Genomic DNA, 20,953 nt, shown 5'->3' with positions numbered 1-20,953 from the left:
GCAAACTGGAAGAACTAAGAGAATTTACATTATGAAATATCAAGATCCTTCACGTAGCTACTGTAACAAAAAGAGTGTTACATAGGAATAAAGGTAGACAAATTAATCAACAAAACAAAGTAGCATCCAAACTCAGATGTATACATATTGAGTTCTCTTGATTGAACACTAAAGCAACAAACACTTCCGCCCAGTGGAGAAAAAATAGTCTTTTCAGTAAAAGACTTTATCAACTGGATATTCTTCTATTGAGCCCCACCCTCTCATCAAGAGCAGGGGGGAGGGAGGAATCTATTCGAGGTAGACTGCAGATCTAAATGTAAAAAGTAAGCTTTTAGAAGAAACCACAGAACATCTTCATGACCTTGGAATAGGTCAAGCTTTCTTAAATTGGACAAAGCAACTGCTAATCAGGAAAGAAAAATCTGATAAATTGGATTATAATGAAGATTTCTGTTCATTGAAAGTGTCATTAAAAGACCAAATAGGAGTTTAAAATGTTCTAAAACTGATTTATGGTGATGGTGCAACATTGAACTGCATACTTGAAAAGGATGAATTTTATACGCAAAATACATCTTTTAAAGGAATTAAATTTAAAAGAAAAAAAAAGAGGCAACCCATGAGAGAAGACTGGCAATCACTCAGAACATTAAAAAAACAAAAATCAGGGGGTTTCCGTTGTGGCTCAGTGGTAACAAACCCAACTAGTATCCTGAGGATGAGGGTTCAATCCCTGGCCTTGCTCAGGGTGTTAATGATCTGGTGTTGCCATGAGCTATGGTGTAGGTCACAGATGCAGCTCGGATCTGGCATTGCTGTGGCTGTGGCGTAGGCCAGCAAATGCAGCTCCAATTTGACCTCTAGCCGGGGAATCTCTATATGCCACCCCCCTTACTTCAAATCAATAAAGAGAGCAAACACGTACAGCTACCAAAAAAGGTGGGGGGTGAAACACTTATACAGGCATTTCACAAAAGAAAATATCCAAATTAAGTTAAAAAGCAACAACTACAACAAACCAGGAGTTCCTGTTGTAGCTCAGTGGGTTAAGGGTCGGGCATTGCCACAAGCTGCAGATATACTAATGGCCAAAAAGCTTATGAAAAAATACTGAACATCACTAATCATTAGGGAAATGCAACTCAAAATCACTAAGAAATATTATCTCATACCTATCAGAATGACTACTATCAACAGAAAATAACAAATGCTGACAAGGAGAAACAAGAACCCTTCTAACATTGCTGATGGGAATGTAAAATGGTGTAGCTGCTATGGAAAACTTAAAATTAAAAACAGAATCACCACATGGTCGAGCGAGACCACTTCTGAGTATATATCCACAGGAATTAAAAGAAAGGTATCAAAGAAATATTTATACACTTATTTTCATATAACAGCATTATTCACATAAGCCAAAAGGTAGAAACAACCCAAGTGTCCACTGAAGGATAACATGCTAAACAAAATATGATATAAACATGCAATGGAATATTATTCAGCTTTAAAAAGAAAGGAAATTCTTCTACATGCTATTACATGGACCTTGTATGGTACTATGCTAAGTGAAATAAATCACTTATAAAAAGACAAATACTATAAGATTCTGCCACTTTTGTGAAGTGTCTAGAGTAGTCAAATTCATAGAAACAGAAAGTAGAATGGTTGTTCCGGTTCTGCCAGGGGAAATGAGAAGTGGTTGTTTCATGAATAGGAAAAAGTTCTCAACATTGGTTGCACAACAATGTATAATGTTACCAAACTGTGCACTTTAAAATAGTTAAAATAGTAAAATGTATACTGGGTGTATTTTACCACAATTTAAAAAAAATCTTTTAAATTGTTGACAGAAAATGACTTTACCAGTTTTGAGATATAACCAACATACAGCATTGCATAAGTGTAAGGTGTATAATAGCATAATGACTGGACTTACAGAAAACACGAAATGATTATACAGTATAGTGAAAATGCATCACCTCATACAGACACAAAAGAAAAAAAAAAGATATAACACACAGCAGTCCTAATTATGTTATTCATGTTGTAATTACCTTCATAGTAACTTACTTATTTATAACTGGAAGCTTGTACCTTTTGACCACTTTCATCTAATTCCTCCTCTCTGCACACTCTGCCTTTGTAGAAATAAAATGTAAGACGACAAAAGCACCAAAGATGGGAGGAAGGAAGTGGAAGTATATAAATCTAAGGTCTTTCTTCCACATGTGTGAAGCAGTATCTTATCAGTTCAAGACAGGCTGTGACAAGTTAAAGGCATGAATTGTAAACCCTACAAAAACCACATGAAAAAAAATTAAGCAAACAAAGTTTAACTAATAAGCCAATAGTAAAGATGAAAATGGAATCACTTAAAAATTATATTAATCAAAAAGGAGGAAAAAGGCAATGAAGAGCAGACAGGACGTGGAGTTCCCCTGTGGTGCAGCAGATTAAGGATCAGCAATGTCACTGCAGTGGCTTGGGTCACTGCTGTGGGGTGAAAGTTCAATTCCTGACCCAGAACTTCTACATGCCGTAGGGGTAGCAAAAGAATGAGCAAATGGGACAAAGAGAAAACAAATCACAACAGGGTAAATTTAAAACCAAGAATCTTAATAATTAGTTAAATGTAAATGGTCAAAATACCTCAACTAAAAGACAGAGATGGTAAAAGTGGAAAACAGTATGTTATCTACAAGAAACTTTTAAACACCAAGCCCTACTGCTTAAACATAAAGGACAGAAAAAGAGGAGTTCCCGTCGTGGCACAGTGGTTAACGAATCCGACTAGGAACCATGAGGTTGCGGGTTCGGTCCCTGCCCTTGCTCAGTGGGTTAATGATCCGGCGTTGCCGTGAGCTGTGGTGTAGGTTGCAGACGCGGCTCGGATCCTGTGTTGCTGTGCCTCTGGCGTAGGCCGGTGGCTACAGCTCCGATTCAACCCCTAGCCTGGGAACCTCCATATGCCGTGGGATCAGCCCAAGAAATAGCAACAACAACAACAACAACAAAAGACAAAAAAAAAAAAAAAAGGACAGAAAAAGAGATACAACATCGAATGACTAAAAAAGGATATTTAGAGAGGTTACATAAATATTGGACAAAGTAGAGATCAGAACAAGGAATGTAAGATGGGGTAAAGTGAGATATTTTCATAATTTTTTTTCTGCTTTTTAGGGCTGCACCTGCAGCATATGGAAATTCCCAGGCTAGAGGTCAAAGTAGAGCTGCAGCTGCTGGCCTATGCCACAGCAACATGGGATCGGAGCCACATCTGTGACCTACACCACAGCTCATGGCAACACTTGATCCCCAACCCATTAATCAAGGCCAGGGATGGAACCCGCATCTTCACGGATACTAGTTGGGTTTGTTACTGCTGAGCCATGATAGGAATTCCAGGTATTTTCATAATTATAACAGGATCAATTTATCACAACGATATAACAATCCTAAATGCCCTTGGCTAACAAGAGTCTCTCTCTCTCTTTTTTTTTTTTTTTGGACTGTGCCTGTAGCATGTGGATGTTTACTGGGCTAGGGACTGAACAGTGCTGCACCACAGCGGCCACCCAGGCTGCTGCACCAGATACTTAACATTAACCTGCTTAGTATTTAACCTGCTGCACCAACAAAGGAATTCCTAACAGAGCTTTAAAATACGTGTGGGACTTAGAATAGATTTACAAGGAGATCCAGCTGAATAGCATTGAGAACTTTGTCTAGATACTCATGTTGCAACAGAACAAAGGGTGGGGAAAAAAGATGTAATTGTAATGTATACATGTAGGGATGACTTGATCCCCTTGCTGTACAGTGGGAAAAAAATAAAAATTAAAAAAAAAAAAAAAAAAGCAGAGATAATGACTGACTTAGCTAGGTTGAGCTGCTATAACAAAACACCACAGGAGTTCCCCTTGTGGTGCAGTGGAAATGAATCCAACTAGTATCATGAGGACAAAAGTTCGACCCCTGGCCTCACTCAGTAGGTAAAGGATCTGGCATTGCCATGAACTGTGGTGTAGGTGGCAGACGTGGCTTGGATCCTGCATTGCTCTGGCTGTGTTGTAGGCTGGGAACTGTAGCTCCGACTGGACCCCTAGCCTATGAACTTCCATGTGCTGTGGGTACAGCCCTAAAAGGAAAAAAAAAAAAACAAAACCATAGACTGGGGGACATATTGTGCTTGGGTTGTGGGATGGAAATCCTGTGAAATTGGATTGTTATGATCATTATACAACTACAGATGTGATAAATTCATTTGAGTAATAATAAAAAAAAATAAACAAACAACAACAAAAAAATATGTGTGGGGGAAAAAAACAATAACATATTCAAAGGAGAAATGGATAAACCCAAATTCATATTTGGAGACTTCAACACTCCTCAGTTATGCATAGAACATGCAGACAGAAAAGAATAAAATATAGAGGACATGAATAACAAATATCAGTCAACTAAAGCTAACTGACAGTTATAGAACACTCTACCCAAGAAAGGAACACATTCTTTCCAAGTAGAAACAAACATTCACCAAGATAAATGCTATTCTGGGCCATAAAACAGGGTTCAATAAATTTAAAAGGACTGAAATCATACAAAATATGTTTTGGAATGACAAAGAATTAATCTAAAAATGTTTGGAAATTAAACAATGCATCACTAAACAACACAGGGTTCAAAAAAAATCACAAGGAAAATTAGAAAATATTGTGAATAAAATTAAAATTAAAATTAAAAATATTAAATATTATGGGATATACCTAAAGCAGAGATTAGAGAGCATTAAATGCATGTATTAGAAAAGAAAATGGTCTTCAAAGCAATAATCTAAGCTTCCACCATTAAAAACTAGAAAATTAGCAAAACAAACCCAAAATAAGCAGCAGGAAGGAAATAATAAAGATGAGGTCCAAAATTAACACAACAGAAAACAAAACAAACATACAAAAAAATAATAAACCAAAAGTCATGTCTCAAACAATCAATAAAACTGATAAACTTCTAGCCAGACTGATAAGGAAAAAATCATCTATGAAAAAAATTTCCTATCTCAAATAAAAGTAGGAACATGAGTTCAGATCCTATAAGTATAAAGGAAAATAAAGGAATAGGAGAAATTTATACTAATACATTCCACAACTCATGAGAGGGACAAATTCCTTAAAAGATAACAAGAAGAAATGGATAACCTCAATAGCCCTACGTCTACTGAAGAAAGTAGCTTTAGTGTAAATTTTTTCTTTATTTAAGGAAGAAACAAAAAGTATCAATTCTATACAAATTTTCCAAAAAGCAGATGAAAAAGGAACATCTCTAACTGTATTTTTTTTTTTTTTTTGTCTTTTTGCCATTTCTAGGGCTGCTCCTGTGGCATATGGAGGTTCCCAGGCTAGGGGTCAAATCGGAGCTATAGCCACTGGCCTATACCACAGCTCACGGCAACACTGGATCCTTAACCCACTGAGCAAGGCCAGGGATTGAACCCACAACCTCATGGTTCCTAGTCGGATTCATTAACCACTGGGCCACAACGGGAACTCCTCTAACTGTATTTTGAACTCAAGTAATTTGATAACAAAAACCTATCAAACACATCACAAGAAAAAGAAAACAAATATATGATTGTTGTGGATATTACACTACATCCATCTGTCAAAACTAAATGAACTATAGACTTAAAATTGGTGAATTTTATTATATATGAAATATATATCAAAAAAGTCAACTTCTTAAAAAATTTAAGTGCTACACAAAAACAAAAACTTTCCCACAAAGCAAACTCAAGGTCTAACTGGCTTCACTAATAAATACTATCAAACATTTAAGGAAGAAATAACAGCAAATTTTACCAAACTCTTTTTTGAAACAGAGGTGATTATTCATTTTATTAGGATAATCCTAATGCTAAAACCTAAAAAAGACATCATCAAAAAAGAATTGACCAATTACCTTCAGGTACAAAGAGAAAAGTATACTCAACAGAATATTAGCAAATCAAATACAAAATTATATAAAAAGGGTACTTCATCATGATCAGTTGGGGCTTTCTCAGAATTAAACATTGGCTGAACATTCCAAAAAAAAAAAAAGAAAAAATTAGTGTTAACAGACCATATTAAAAGAAGAGAAGTTATATGATAATTTCGATAAATGCATTTAGGGCATAAAACAAAATTCAAAAACCACTTGATTAAAAACTCTTGGGTAACTTAATATGATAAAGGACATGTATCTTTAAAATTTTATAGCTAATATCATACTTAATGGTAAAAGATGAAACACTTTCCACTGTACTCTAGAACAAAAGTAGAATAACCATTGTCACACTTCTAGTCAATAAAAATTTCACTAGTCACAGCAAGTGCAATAAGGCAAGAAAAAGAAATAAAAGGCATAAATATCAGAAAGGATCCATAAGACATGACTGTCTATAAAAAAACTCCATAGGAACATACAAAACAAGTAGACTAACGTGTGACATCAGCAAAGTCACAGGATACAAAAAATAAAAAGAACAAATGAAGCTACACGAAACTCAATGAAGAGGTTAAGAGTTCTTGAATAACCAGCACAATATTAAAAGAAGAAAGTCAAAGGACTGACACTTCCTAACTTCAAGAATTACTGTAAAGCAAGACTAATCATGACAGTGCATGGTTACTGCTGAAAGAAAGACAAATAGATCAATGAAACAGAAGAGAGAGTCCAGAAAGAGACTCACATAAATACAGTCAGCCAATCTTTGACAGAGGAGCAAAGGCAACACAATGGAGCAAAGATAATTTCAACAAATGATACTGGAACACACAGAAGAACATCTAGGTGACCTTGAGTATGATGAAGACTTTTTATTTATTTATTTATTTTTTGGGTCTTTTTGCTATTTCTTGGGTCACTCCAGCGGCATATGGAGGTTCCCAGGCTAGGGGTCTAATCAGAGCTGTAGCCACCGGCCTACACCACAGCTCACGGCAACGCCGGATCATTAACCCACTGAGCAAGGGCAGGGATTGAACCTGCAACCTCATGGTTCCTAGTCGGATTTGTTAACCACTGCGCCACAATGGGAACTCCCTGATGAAGACCTTTTTGATACAAACACTGGAGGCACAATCTGTTAAAGAAATAACTGATAAGCCAGAATTCATTAAAATTAAAAACTTCCTGCTCTGTGAAAGACACTGTCAAGAGAGAATGAAAAGAGAAACCACACACTTAGAATAAATAATTGCAAAAGACAAATTTGATAAAGGACTGTTAGCCAAAATATAACCACCACCCCCAAAAAACCCTCTTAAAACTTAGTAAGAAAATGAACAAGTGGAATTCTTGTTGTGGCATAGCAGGTTAAGAATCCAACTGCAATGGCTTGGATCCTTAGGAGGCATAGGTTTGATCCCAGGCCTGGTGCAGTGGGTTAAAGGACCTGGCACTGCCAAAGCTGTAGCTGAGGCAAAGGTTGTACTCAATCCCTGGCCAATGGACTTTCCTGTGCCGCAGGTGAGACCATTAAAAAAAAGAAGAAGACAATTTTAAAAGTGGAAAGAAGACATGAACAGACACCTCATCAAAGAAGATAAAAAATGGCAGTAAGTATATGTCAATAGTTATGAGAAAAATAAATTTATTATACACCATGTACGTCTTAGTGTGTTCTGGCATACTGCTCTTATGGAATCTAATTGAAAAGAGTACTCCAAACTGAACTAAGTATGTTCAAACAAGTATTTGATGTTATTTTTTATATGCTTTGAATCAGAAATTCAAAACTCAAGAAAGGACATACACCAAAAGCAGAAAGAAATGAATAAGATTTAACTGAGAAAATAAAAATAAGATTATAATAGAAATGAAAGTAACTTACAATGCCCCCAAAATGATAAATTCAAACGAAAAATGAAAAAGAGGCATTGAAGAAAAGCAGGGAAATAACCTAAGAGAATGAAAATGAGATAAAGACACAAAATGGGAAACAGAGAAGTGGTAGAAATGGAAGAAAAACAGAATACCTATGTATAATTGGAGTTTCTAAACACACCCACACACAAATAATGAAACAATTAACATTTAAAACTAGAATCCAAGGGGTTACCTAGAGCTAAGTGAGTGAGGAAAAATGGGGAATGATAGCTGAAAGGGTTTCATTCTGACATGATGAAAATGTTCTAAATTGATTTTCGTAATGGCTGCACAGCTGTGAATATGCTAAAAATCAGTGCACTATACACTTCAAATGGGAAAACTGTATGATGTGTGAATTATAACTCAATAAAGCTGTCATTTTTTATAACTGAGTAGGACCCTATAGGGCCTTCCAGGGACAGATCCCTCCCCCACATCCTTTGCTTTAGCTTCTCTCTAGCACCTAGGTAACAGCATCTGGTGCATATTTCCTGAACTGTTTTATACATGCTAAAACTCCCACCAAACAGAAAATGTTAACTTTCTGATGACCATGAGCACAGAGCCCTCAGGCCTACTGAAGCCTAAGGACTGATAATGTTAACCCCTAGAACACCACCCTGTCACCTCACATCAACCAACCACAGAATTGTGCACAAGCTGATCACACACCCGGGACACCCCTCCATCCATCACCTGGACTTTAAAAAGCCTTTCCAGAAACCCTTCAGAGAATCCAAGTATTTTGAGCACTAGCTGCCCTGGACTCCTAGCTTGGTGCCCTGCAATAAACACTGCACTTTTTTTCATCACAACCCACTGTCAGTGGATTGGCCTTACTGTGTTGTGTGCATGCAAACAGTTCCCAGTTTGGTTCGATAACACTATAATTCAAGAAAATTTTCCACAAATAAAAGGAAATCTGAACTGCCTGTTAAAAAGGTCTCCAGATACTAGGGAAAAATTGGCTCCCTCCTATTAAACTCCTAGAGATATCCTAGGAAAATTATCAGATGCTAAAATAAAAGAAGAGATTTCTCAGTTTCCAGTCAAAAAAAAAAATTGTTTTAATTAAAAGAAAACTTAGAAAAGAGCATGAATCAGATTAGCATCAAATATCATAAAAGCAAAGTACCAAGCAAGGCATTAGTTGAACAGCACTTTCCAAAAACTGTATAAAAGAAAGTGTAAAGCAAAGATTTTATAACCAAAGACAACAAAAGTTTTAAATGGGTCAGGTATTCTGTATCCTTGAGCCCTTCCTAAGTAACCAAGAGATGACTCAGAAAACTTTAGCATAAAAATTAATGGTTAACATTTAAAAATAACTAATTATGGTACAGATATAAGAATAAAACAAAGAAGAAGATGGGGGTTGAGGAATATGTCATACATTCAGAAAAACAGGAGTAATACACCTTAAAAGTTGGAAGGAGAAGGGATCAGAAGCGGAAACGACTCCTGACTAGGCAATAGGAGGGAGTTAAAAAATACCATTAAAAACTGATAAACTTATTAATGAAATATTAAATAAAATTCCAAGAATTTTAAGCATTTTAAATATTATAAGTAAATGGCAAACAACAGAACAAAAATATACATCTTCCAAAGTTTAACTAGAAAGGTCAAAAATAAGAGTGCAAAGAAAATAAACACATCATGAAAAGAAAGTAAAAGATACGCAGAAACAGGGATTAAAAATACACTAACACACACTATTCTCAATATAAAGCGGATCAAGAGGACCAAAAACGAAAGTTCAGAGGAATAAACATAATCAAGAAGGTATAACAGGTATTAGAAATATTAATCTTTACCTCCTATTAACAGAGATTAAGTCTGCTTTTCAAATTTATGAAAACTCGTCATATATTTGATGAAGAAATAATTTCCATAGAAGGAAAAAAATCAGATAATAATAGTCTCTGATCAAAAGATATAAAACTAGAAACAATTCCCCAAAAAAGAATTAAGAAGTCTTCTTTCAAAATCAATGCTATGAAACAATTTATGAAGCTTCTGGCTTACATGCGCTTTTGAAGATGTGGTAGAATTCCCCAGTGAAATTATGTTGGTTTAATGTGTTTTGTGGATTAGTTCTTTGATAAATTTGAATCAAAGAATTTTGAATTTGATAAATTTCTCTATTCTTTTCTTCATAACTCGACATTATAAAGATAACAATTCACCCTAATTTACAATTTTAAAATACCCCAATATCACATAAAAAGCTTCTATGGAGCCAGACAAGTTGGTACTCAAATTCATGTGGAAAAACTTATAAGAATACTCAGAAAAAACATGGGAAGAAAAAAAAGTTAAAAGAGAGAAGTAGCCCCACTAGACATTTAAGCATACTAGAAGTCTCTCCGACTAAAAAACAAGGTACCTTTTAGCATATGAATATATAATTACTCTGATGTAGGGGTCAGCAAGCTTCTGGAAAGGGTGAGAGGGTAAATATTTCAAGCTTTTGCAAGCAAGCCTCCCAGTTTCGGTCACAACCACTCAACTCTTCTTTTGTAACACAAAGGCAGCCAAACACTAAGTAAATAAATGAGTGTGGCTGTGATCCAATACAACAATATTTATAAAAACAGGGTTACGTTTGGCCAGAAGGCCATAGTTTGCCTCCACATCCTGGCCTAATGCCCAAGAATAGACCCAGGTACATACAGAAATTTAGTACACGATAAAAAGTGGCATCTCAGATCACTGGGGAACTTTTTAATAAGTGCTGGGACAACTGGTTAGCCATCTGGAAAAAGATAAAATTAGATCCATACTTAACAGAACACACATGAGTAGACTCCAAATAGATCAGAAGTTTAAACTTAAAAGAGTAAAATCATAAGTATTGGAAGAAGACATGCGTGAATTTCTTTAAAACCTTGGTGTTAGGAAAGATTAACTATGAGTCAAAATCCAGATGCAATAAAAAGGCAGGAAAATACAGCGAGACAAAAAAATTTTTAAACTTCTGCATAGCATTATTTTTAAAAACACCATAAACAAAGTCAAAAGGAAAATGAAACACTGGAAAAAATATTTACAACATATGTCACTGGTAGAAAGCACTTTATATACATAAAATTTTCTTTTAAATTGAGGGGGATAAAAATTACCAAAATCCCAATAGGAAACTGAGGAAAAGACACGAAGAGACTTTTAAAAAGATATAAAAGTGACCCTTAAATAAGAAAAGATGTTCAGACTTACTCATTATTAAAGAGTTGTAAGCTAAAGCAATACGTTTCTTACCTAACACTGGCAAATATCCACAAGTATGACAACACATAACTTAGTAAAAGACTGAGAAAACAGGTACTCTCATAGATTTCTGATAGGAAGGCAAATAACCCTCCCTATCAGAGAATTTGGTAATACCTAATCAAACTTAACCTAAGTAGCTTTTCATTTTGATCCAGCATTAATCTTTTTGATCCAACAACTTTATTTCTAGGGATTTTCCCTGAAGATACATTATAATTAAATAATATGAAAATATTTATGCACAAGGTGAACATATGCATTGGAACACTATTTGCAGTTTCGAAAAAAGGAAACAATCTACAAGCTCATACACAAAATTCTTGCCTAATACACTATGGGGTATCAACACAATTGATGCAGCCTTAAGCAAGATTAAGAAAGGCCTCTACCAGCTTATGTAATTTTCAAGGCACATGTTTAGGTGAAAAAAAAAACAAAGTACAAAATAGTATTTACCTATCTACTACCCTTTGTGTAAGAAATAAGCAGAAGTAGGAGGGGGAGGGAGTAGGATGGACTGGGAGTTTGGGGTTAGTAGATGCAAACTTACATTTGGAGTGGATAAGCAATGAGATCCTGCTGTAAAGCATAGGGAATTATACCTAGTCACTAGTGATAGAACATGACGGAGGATAATGTGAGAAAAAGAATGTGTGTGTGTGTGTGACTGGGTCACTTTGCTGGACAGCAGAAATGGACAGAATGTTGTAAATCAACTCTAATTAAACACTTTAAAAAAAGAAATAAGCATAAATAAGAAAATATACATATGTATACCTGTTCCTTAGTGCATAAAGAAATAGAGGAAAGATAAACCAGAAAGTAATGAAATTAATTGGTTACCCAGTGGAAAGAAAGAAAGAAAGAATCGAAGAATGGAAGTATGGAAACGGAACAGAAAGGACGACTGCCTACCTTCTTCTGTTGTTTTGTCTCTTAGAACTGCATTACGTGCTTTATATACTCCAAAAACAAAATCAACAAGGATTGGGAGAGAAAGATGGAAAAGCAACAGAAAGAAGTGAACCTAAATACATTTCCAATGAATACATAATCGCCCTTAATGTTGAGGAGAAAAGTAACCCAACTGACTCTGGAACTCAGCAGTTGGACTACATAGCCAAAACCAAAAGTTAATTATAAAGAAATATTCACTATGGTTAGTACATTTATCTTTCAGTGGCATAGGTAAGCAATTCTAAAACTACTTGCCTATGCATTCTAGAACTGAGCAAGTGAGTAAATACACTGTGGAAAACAAGAACCAGTGTTCTCGCCATTAGAGAAGGGAGTTACAAATATGAAAAGGACTACCTGAGAAAACTAGAATGAAAGCTTTAAGACTGTTAAGACTAGACTACAACTGAAGCTATCACTGTGAACTCCTGGTTTGTTTGGGGGATTTTCGGCTGCACCTGCAGCATATGGAAGTTCCCAGGCCAGGGATCAAACTTGCACCACAGCAGGGACCCAGGCTACTGCAGTGACAACACCCAAATCTTTAACCCACTGTGCCAAAGAGAACTCTCTTTTTTCTTTAAAAGTATATTGTGGATTCTAATCCTGCATCACTCCTTACATGTGTAGCACAATTCTTTTCCTAGTTTGTAGCTTATCTTTCTGCTTTTATTATGGTGTGTTTGCATGTGCATTTTCCGTGAAAAATGCCTATTATGGAGAATTTGGGACATATGAAAAAGTAGCCTAATATAGCCCAGTGTACCCATAATCCAGGCTTACAAACTTCAACCCCATGTCAGATGCTGCCTCTTTCATTCTTAACTCACTGTGCCACATAGTTTTTTAATACATAGAAAAGAAGGGATATTTTCTCTTAGAGACAAAATTATGCATTCATTACCTAAACGGTTGGGCTGACAGAGCCTAGAAGCAATGGCATCCCAATAGAGGCAAGAATTCTTACCCAGATCTAACTACCATTCTTCACCAAAAGAAACTAAGGTTCCTTAGAGAATCAACTGATTTCAGGGCTGAGTACAGGAAAATGCAAAATGAGCCTGGAAAATGTGGGTTGCAGCACGAAGAAAGGAAGAGAACTTAGTGCTTAGAGAACTACGAGGACAGAGAAAAAGAATATAGGACCCAGCTTGAAAGGGCCCGCAACAGCCAAACTTTGAACAATCTGACCATCAAAATAAATCATTTTAATAACAGACTATAAAATGCTGAGTAAAACAGGAAACCAAAAGTCTGTACCAACAAGAGAATACATTGAAATTCTAATGAAAATAAGATATTTAGACAAAGTACTTCTCCACAAAATAGTTAATTACAAAGAGCAAAAGGATAACTTTATAATGAAGAAAGCTCCTGCACACCACCTTACTCAAGTCATCAGGATGACCACCATTAGCAATGAGACCAATCAAAGTCATGCACTAGCTAATAGGATGCAGTGATAAGAACACAGCATCACTTCTCTGACATTCCTTTCAAAGATGTATAAACGAAAGCTAATCATAAGGAAACAGACGAGTCCAAATTAACAAACACACTATAAAATAACCGATTTGTAATCTTCCAAAGTGCCAACATCACAAAAGTCCAGGAAAGACTCAGAAACTAACCCGACCGAAAGAAACTAAAGAAGTATGACAACTAAAGGCAGCTCATCATTCTGAACTGAATAGCTTTGCTGTAAGGGACATTACTGAACCTTTGAGGAAACTTAGACTGAGGACTGGATGGCAGTAATTTATCAAATGTTAATTTACTGATTTGATTCTCATATTATGTACAACATCCTCCTTTGTAAGAAATATATATTAAAACACTAGAACATGATAAAGCATTCAGTCAGCTTTACTTTCACATGGTTTGAGAGACAAAAAGCTCTCAGTGTTCTACTTACAACTAAGCTAGAGATGGGCTCAAAAATCAATAAAACAAAAAATCTTTCAATGGCAGGTTTGCAATAATCAATACTCAACGCTTCAAATTGTGGGACCATATCCTCAGGGGGGTAAAGTACTGAAATACTTTGTGCCCCTTTTCACCACTGTCAGAGGATCTTAGTAAATATCTCAAATTAGTACTGAGGACACTACAGGTTCAGCATCTTCCCCAAGCCATTCACTAGGAGTTGACAATTATGGGTTCACTCAACCTTCTCTTTCCTATAACTCTAGCAGATCCCCCGGGCAATATGTCTTTTGATAAAGTTTTTTTGTTGTTTTTGTTTTTTATTATGTAAAACCAGCCCCCCCCCATCCAAGCAAGGCCCTAGGGGATCAAACCTACTTCCTCCTGGATGCTTGTCAGACTCGTTAACTGCTGAGCCACGACGGGAACTCCTCCATGTAATTATTTTTAATGTCCAGAGTTTATAACTCTAGGGCCAGAGCTTTCTCCCAGACACAAGTTTATAAACTCTCAATTGGCCCGTGAGGCCAGCAGGGATACTTCTTATCTAATTTGGTTTCTGGGAGGACTTGATTCAAGTCCTCAATGGTCATCTGATCAAATGGAATTATGTTCTTCATCTTCTCCGGCTTTTTCTCAGATTCCTCAGTCCTGGTCTTTGGAGAGGCAAAAACTAAGCACAACTTTTCACACCTTTTTCTTGAGCATCCACATGGGCAGTACAGTTATCCTCCAGCACAGGGAACTTCAGGGCATTAAACTTTCTCTCAAAGCCATCTACCAAGCCAGCTTTGCCAGCATTGGCCTTGTAGTATGCCCAGTCCATAGCACGTGCAGGTGGCTTCTCAGGTATGGCAGCCAACCTGGAGGCAAGGGTCTCATTCCAGGATTTTACGGAGTTAGCAATGGCCTTCTGGTTTGGGGTATGATCTCCCCAAATGCTATCCAGTCAGTGGCTTTTAGAGAAGTTTCTGCCCAGCCATTTTGAGATCCTTCACTGACCCCAGAGGCCCACATCCAAGGCAGCAAGGAATGGAAGTCTTTTGGTAAAGTTTTTTACTTTGAAATTAATTAAGGGATGGCTTCTTCTGGCTACCGTGACCCTAAGCCTTAATTTTTCATTTCCTGTTGAATTGATGAAAAATTTAACATTTGCCTTTTACTCCAAATTAAATAAGAAGGAAGCATCCTATAAGAGATTTTACAAGGACTTCAGTAAATGACTCCTGGTTTTCTAAACAAAGGAGGGGATAGAAAGACCCTTCCTTACATCAGGGTAAAGAGTTTTCATATGCCATCTATCAACAAAGACTGGCAGCTGGTTCTTTGTACTACCGGGTTACTGCATAGTACATGGCACAGAGTAGACAGTAAAAATGTATAAGACGTATGGGTGAGTCTTTGCTTTCCTAAGTTACTTTCTGAATAGCCTCATCCAGACTGAATGAACTCAATTCTAAATTCTAGTCAGAGCTCCCAAGCAATTCAATAAGAAGGCATAGGCTGGCCCAGTTGTTACGTGTTTGAAAATGTCTCTTGAGTCCTTTTTCTTGGCCAAGCATATCCAGTATTATTAGATCTTTTAGTAGGCCATCCCCTAGCTGACTCAACATATACTCAAATTGCTCAGAGAGGAGACTGGCCATTTGTGAAGAGGGCTGTGAATTGAGAGTATATTCTACTGGATCACACAGATCAGACACATCAAATTTTTTCAAAATAATAATGTTCGATCCAAGAGAAGGTGCAATGAGATGCAAACCCTCTGGAAAACAATTTAACAAGATATATACAGTGTATCTCAGAGGAATATATCCTAAGTAACTGAAAACAAAGACAAAGATTTATGCAAAAAGATGGGGATTCGTTTTTAAAAATTAAAATGAAGAGTCTAAGCACCTAAAAAGGACCAACTATGGAGTGCTCATGAAATACAGTAATTTCAAATTGTCATGAAAAAATTTTAATAATGGGAAAACATTAACACGATTAACCTGAATAAGTGTACAAAGCAATAAAGTAAAACAACATACAAAATTATATCAATAATATTCTCAGCTATGTAAGATATACGCAAACATTAAAAACTCAAAGAAAACATGCCAAAATATTAAGAATGGAACTTCCTAAATTGAGGACTATTTCTCATTTTCTTTCCACTTTTATCCCAACATTCTACAATATGCATGTATTACTCTTACAGTCAGAAAAGATTTTTGGGAAAAACAAAAATGTAACAAGCTAGTCTTCAAAGCAAAACCAATTTTTACATAAGGTATTCCAACTCACTTGAACGCTTGGATTCAAAGAACTCAGAGAACTAAGTCCAAAGGAGTTCTGGCTATGACAGCAAATACCACTGCACCACATAATCCTAACAGAGCTTAGAGACAGCCATTCCTCCACTCTCCAGTTTACTCTGCCAGTTCAGGAACAGGTGAATTTATCACACAGTCAACAGGAAGACATTACCCTTTTCAAGTAGAACTTGGGATTCTGATGGGAGAGGACAGGAGGCAAAAAAACAAACATGGAACAAAATTCCAGGCAGCGCCAAAGTGTTATGAAGAAAAAAAATGAAGCAGGGTCAAGGAACGGCGCGAAAGCAGGAAGCTATTTTAGATTGGGTGGCCAGAGAAGGCCTCTAAAGAAGAGATATTTGATCACGTAAGCTACTGGTTTAACAACATAAATAGCATTCCTATTGCGTAACTGTCCTAGAAAACCCAATTTACAACTTAAAATACAGATAATCATCTCTATGAAAACAGTTTCTACTTTAAGAGGCAGTAAGGTACACTGGAACCAGAGAGACTAGGTTTAAATCCTGGCTTTGCCACTTGGTAGGTGTGTGCCCTTGAAAAGTCACAAACTTTTTGAATCTCAGTTTCCTCATGTATAAAACAGATATAACAGCACCTAGATCATAAAGTTGTTCAGAGGATCAGGAAAGATAATGTATGGGGACGGTCTTAGTAATACGCCTGGCCTAAGTGTTAACTGTGAGGTCCCTGCAGACATAAGAGTTCTTCCACAAAATGAGTGCTGGGTACTGAATGACTCTTCCTGAAGAATCATTCCTGCAAGCATTTCATTACTGCCAGTAGACACATATCACATTTTTATCTTCCCATACCAGCGACTCTAAAGTCCAAATTACCTCTGACTAAATGGTTGTTAGATATTAGAGATATAAATAATAGTGGCTCGGTAAGATCAACGTAATTTTTACTGATATCACACTCATCTTTTTTTTCCCCTGTTTGGTCATAGACTGCCTTTGTTTCCATTTGTACCCCTAACTCCAACATTTGGCTCTCCTCAGTCACAGATGTAATGGTTAATGTTATGTGTCAACCCGACCAGCTGTTTGGTGAAACACTAGTCTGCATGTTGCTGTGAGGGTATTTTGCCGATGTGATTAACATTTCCAACCTGTAGACTCTGAGTAAAGCGTATTACCCTCTAGGCAGGTGGGCCTCCTCTAATAAGTTGAAGGCCTTAAGAGCAAAGATTCTGCCTCAAGACTGTAACAGAGCAATCGTGCCAGCTTCTCTGCCTCACAAATTTCAACTCTGTCAGTCCCCACAATCATGTGAGCCAATTCTCTAAAATATCTGTCTATCCACCTATCTACTACTGGTTCTGCTTCTCTGGAGAACCCTGACTGATACACTGCTTTTTAACCTTAGAGTTGGTCTCCTTGCTTTCTCTTCACTCTGTTATCTATAGAGTAGCCAGAGATTCTATTAACATGTTTGATAAATGACTCCTCTGGTCCAAATTCTCATCTTGACTTCCCATCTCATGCAGAATAAAAGCCCCAAACCTCAGAGTGCCCTATCCCCTGCTTTCTCCATAGCACTTAGCACTACTTATTACTACCTAACATACCATGTGTTTTACTCATTTTCTTTCTTTCCCCACTAAAATTTAGGTTTCAAGACAGAGAGGCTTTCTGTCTGATTTGTACAATCCTGTGTTCCCAGCCCCTACATAATCCCTAGTATATAGAAAGAGCATTACAAATATTTGTTGCTTGAAGAATAAACAAATGAGTAAACAGTGTGATTTGTAATGCATTCTTTAGGCCGTCCTATGTTTTCCAGTTTTCTATGCTGGGCATTGATTTCTGCTATCACATACTGCTGAGAATAACCTTTTTGGTGGGGTACTGGTCATTGTTTAAAAAGCCTTAAGAAAGTTGATATCCTTTGAGTCAGAATTTTTCCAATGAATGATATAACATAAGAAATTAACTATAAGTATAGATTAAATTTAATAACCTTAATGGCCATCAGTAGGAGACTGATTTAATTACTGTACATCCAGGTAATTAAACTCTACCTAGTCATTAAAAAAGTAGACCTAAGTTTACAAATGTGAACCATATTAAAGAATGGACACTTAAGGGAAGTGAGATTATGGCTAAGTGATTTCTTTATACTTGTCTACTGTCCAAATTTTGTGCAATGAAGAAGCATTACTTTAATAAAAAGAATATAAAAACAGAAATACACACAACCAGAATTTTTACAAACAACATAATAAATGTCTGTAGTATGAGGAGTATTGCATTATTTTTGTTGAAAAAGTAAAAGGGCATTGTCTGATCTGGCCTAAATTCTGTTTACCCACCTCCCTATCCTCAAATTATGTATGCTGTTAAAGCTTATTCATCACACACACTACCCTATCCATAATGTACACTGTTTTGAAAACCATAAATTAAAACTGTTAGTAAAACCAGGTGTAGTTTTCATTTTCCTATAGCAGAGGCTCTCTTCCATGCAAAATGTATGTGATTTTTTTTTGGGTGCTTAAAAATACGTACATGATCAATGAAGTTGATAAAGTGCTATTTCTTGAGTGTTAGTACTATATGCTAAGAATTGTGCTATCATTAGCACAACTTTCTCCAAAAGATGAATTTACCTGTTCTTCTAATGCTTCAAATTCTGAGATCACCAAGTCACCCTAACTGGTTTCAGAAAATATGACATGGAAATGATTTTTTTTTAAATCTGCAAATTTCAATTGTTAGTAAAAACCATGGAAAAAATCATTTCCTTTGAAAAATGTTAAAATGGATTTTTCTGTTTGGCATTCTGAATTTCTGAACTTTCAAAGCTTATCATCATTAACAAAACACTTTGAAACCAGCATTATATGTATAAAAGACAGCGTGGTATATATAGCACAGACCACGAGTCTACAAAGGTTAAGAACTTTTGATGATACTGGGGAAGCAAAGAAGAGCAGAAGCTTGAAAGAGCTTTCTGTGAATGGACACCATCAGATACAAGGAATTAAAACATGAGCACGTTATTTCAAATCAATGGGGAAAACCTAGATCAGTAAATAGTATGCAGAAAACAGAGTGGCCATTTGGAAAGAATGTGGATCCCTGATTCATAGCATATACCAAAATAAATTACAGAGAAACCGAAAGATTTAAACATAAAACCTAAGTCCATAAACCACTAGAAGAATGTAAGGGAAAGGAGTACGTATGACTATGTAAAAAGTAAAAATTTCTTTTAAGACTTTCTTCAAGGCACAAAGCATTATAAACAATACTGAATGGCAAATGTCAAACTGGGGAAAACATGCACAGTAAATGAAAGTTCCTGCAGTTCCTCTGTGGCTCATCTGGGTTAAGGACGCACTGCAGCATCTCGAGGCACTGCTATGGCACGAGTTTGATCCCTTGCCCAGGAACACGCCATGGGCACAGCCAAAAAAAAAAATAAGTAAATAAATAAAAATTAAAAAAAAAACCAAAAAAAACCTATTTTTTTAAAAAAAGAAAGTTCCTGTATTTAATGTATAAATACCAAATCAGATTTTTTAAAAAGTTAAAAAGTCATTTAGAAAAAGGGACAAAATGTATGAAGAGACAATCCATAAAACAAGACACAACCCATAAAACAAGAAACAGAAATGGCCAATAAATAAATACATATTTTAGCACTTTCATCAATCAGAATGGCAAAGAAATACAAATTTAAATGATCCAATGCCAGCTAAGCCATACAAAAAGGGAATCTCTCATCTACTGGTTTCAGGAATAGAATCTGACCCAGCCTACCAATAGTACAATTCAGCAACTAAAAGTATTTTAGGGAGTTCCCGCCGTGGCGCAGTGCTTAACGAATCCAACTAGGAACCATGAGGTTGAGGGTTCGATCCCTGGCCTTGCTCAGTGGGTTAAGGATCCAGCATTGCCATGAGCTGTGATGTAGGTCACAGACGTGGCTTGGATCCCAAGTTGCTGTGGCTGTGGCGCAGGCCGGTGGCTGCAGCTCGGATTCAACCCCTAGCCTGGGAATCTCCATATGCCAAGGGGGCAGCCCTAGAAAAGGCAAAAAAAAAAAAAGAAAAAAAAAAGTGTTTTAATGTACACTCTTTCACCTAAAGAAATAATCACAGAAGTATTCAAAGACTTAGCTATAATGATATTCCATTCAACTTGGCTTAAAATGTCTCAAAAATTAGAAACAGTCTTGGTACAGAAGGGAAGGTTCTTAAAATCAGTTACACACCTATTAAATGGAATATCATGCAGTGATTTAAAATGTTGGTAGAAAGTTTTAATTCAGGAGTTCCTGTTGTGGCTCAGTAGCCAAGAACCCAACTAGTATCCATGAGGACCCGGGTTCAATCTCTGGCCTCACTTGGTGGGTTAAGGATCTGGAGTTGCTGCGGTGTAGGTCGCAGAGTGGCTCGGCTCCCGCATTGCTGTGGTGTAGGTGGATAGCTACAGCTCTGATTCAACCCCTAGCCTGGGAACTTCCATATGCCGTGGGTGCAGCACCCCCCCCAAAAAAAGTTTTAATTCATTATGTTACTATAGGTCACTTTATTATTGGTTTAAGTTTGAACA

At 36.5% G+C, this 20,953-nt stretch overlaps 1 protein-coding gene and 1 pseudogene across 7 annotated transcripts in view; both read right to left on the bottom strand.

The window, feature by feature from the left end:
- Nucleotides 1-20,953, bottom strand: part of FBXW11 (F-box and WD repeat domain containing 11) — a 125,493-nt gene that overhangs the window by 58,169 nt on the left and 46,371 nt on the right. The window lies entirely within an intron of this gene.
- LOC110257342 lies at nt 14,119-20,787 on the bottom strand (annotated as a pseudogene).

Source organism: Sus scrofa, chromosome 16 (assembly GCF_000003025.6).
Source record: "Sus scrofa isolate TJ Tabasco breed Duroc chromosome 16, Sscrofa11.1, whole genome shotgun sequence".
Classification (NCBI taxonomy): domain Eukaryota; kingdom Metazoa; phylum Chordata; class Mammalia; order Artiodactyla; family Suidae; genus Sus; species Sus scrofa.
This window is presented reverse-complemented; position numbering and strand designations above follow the sequence as displayed.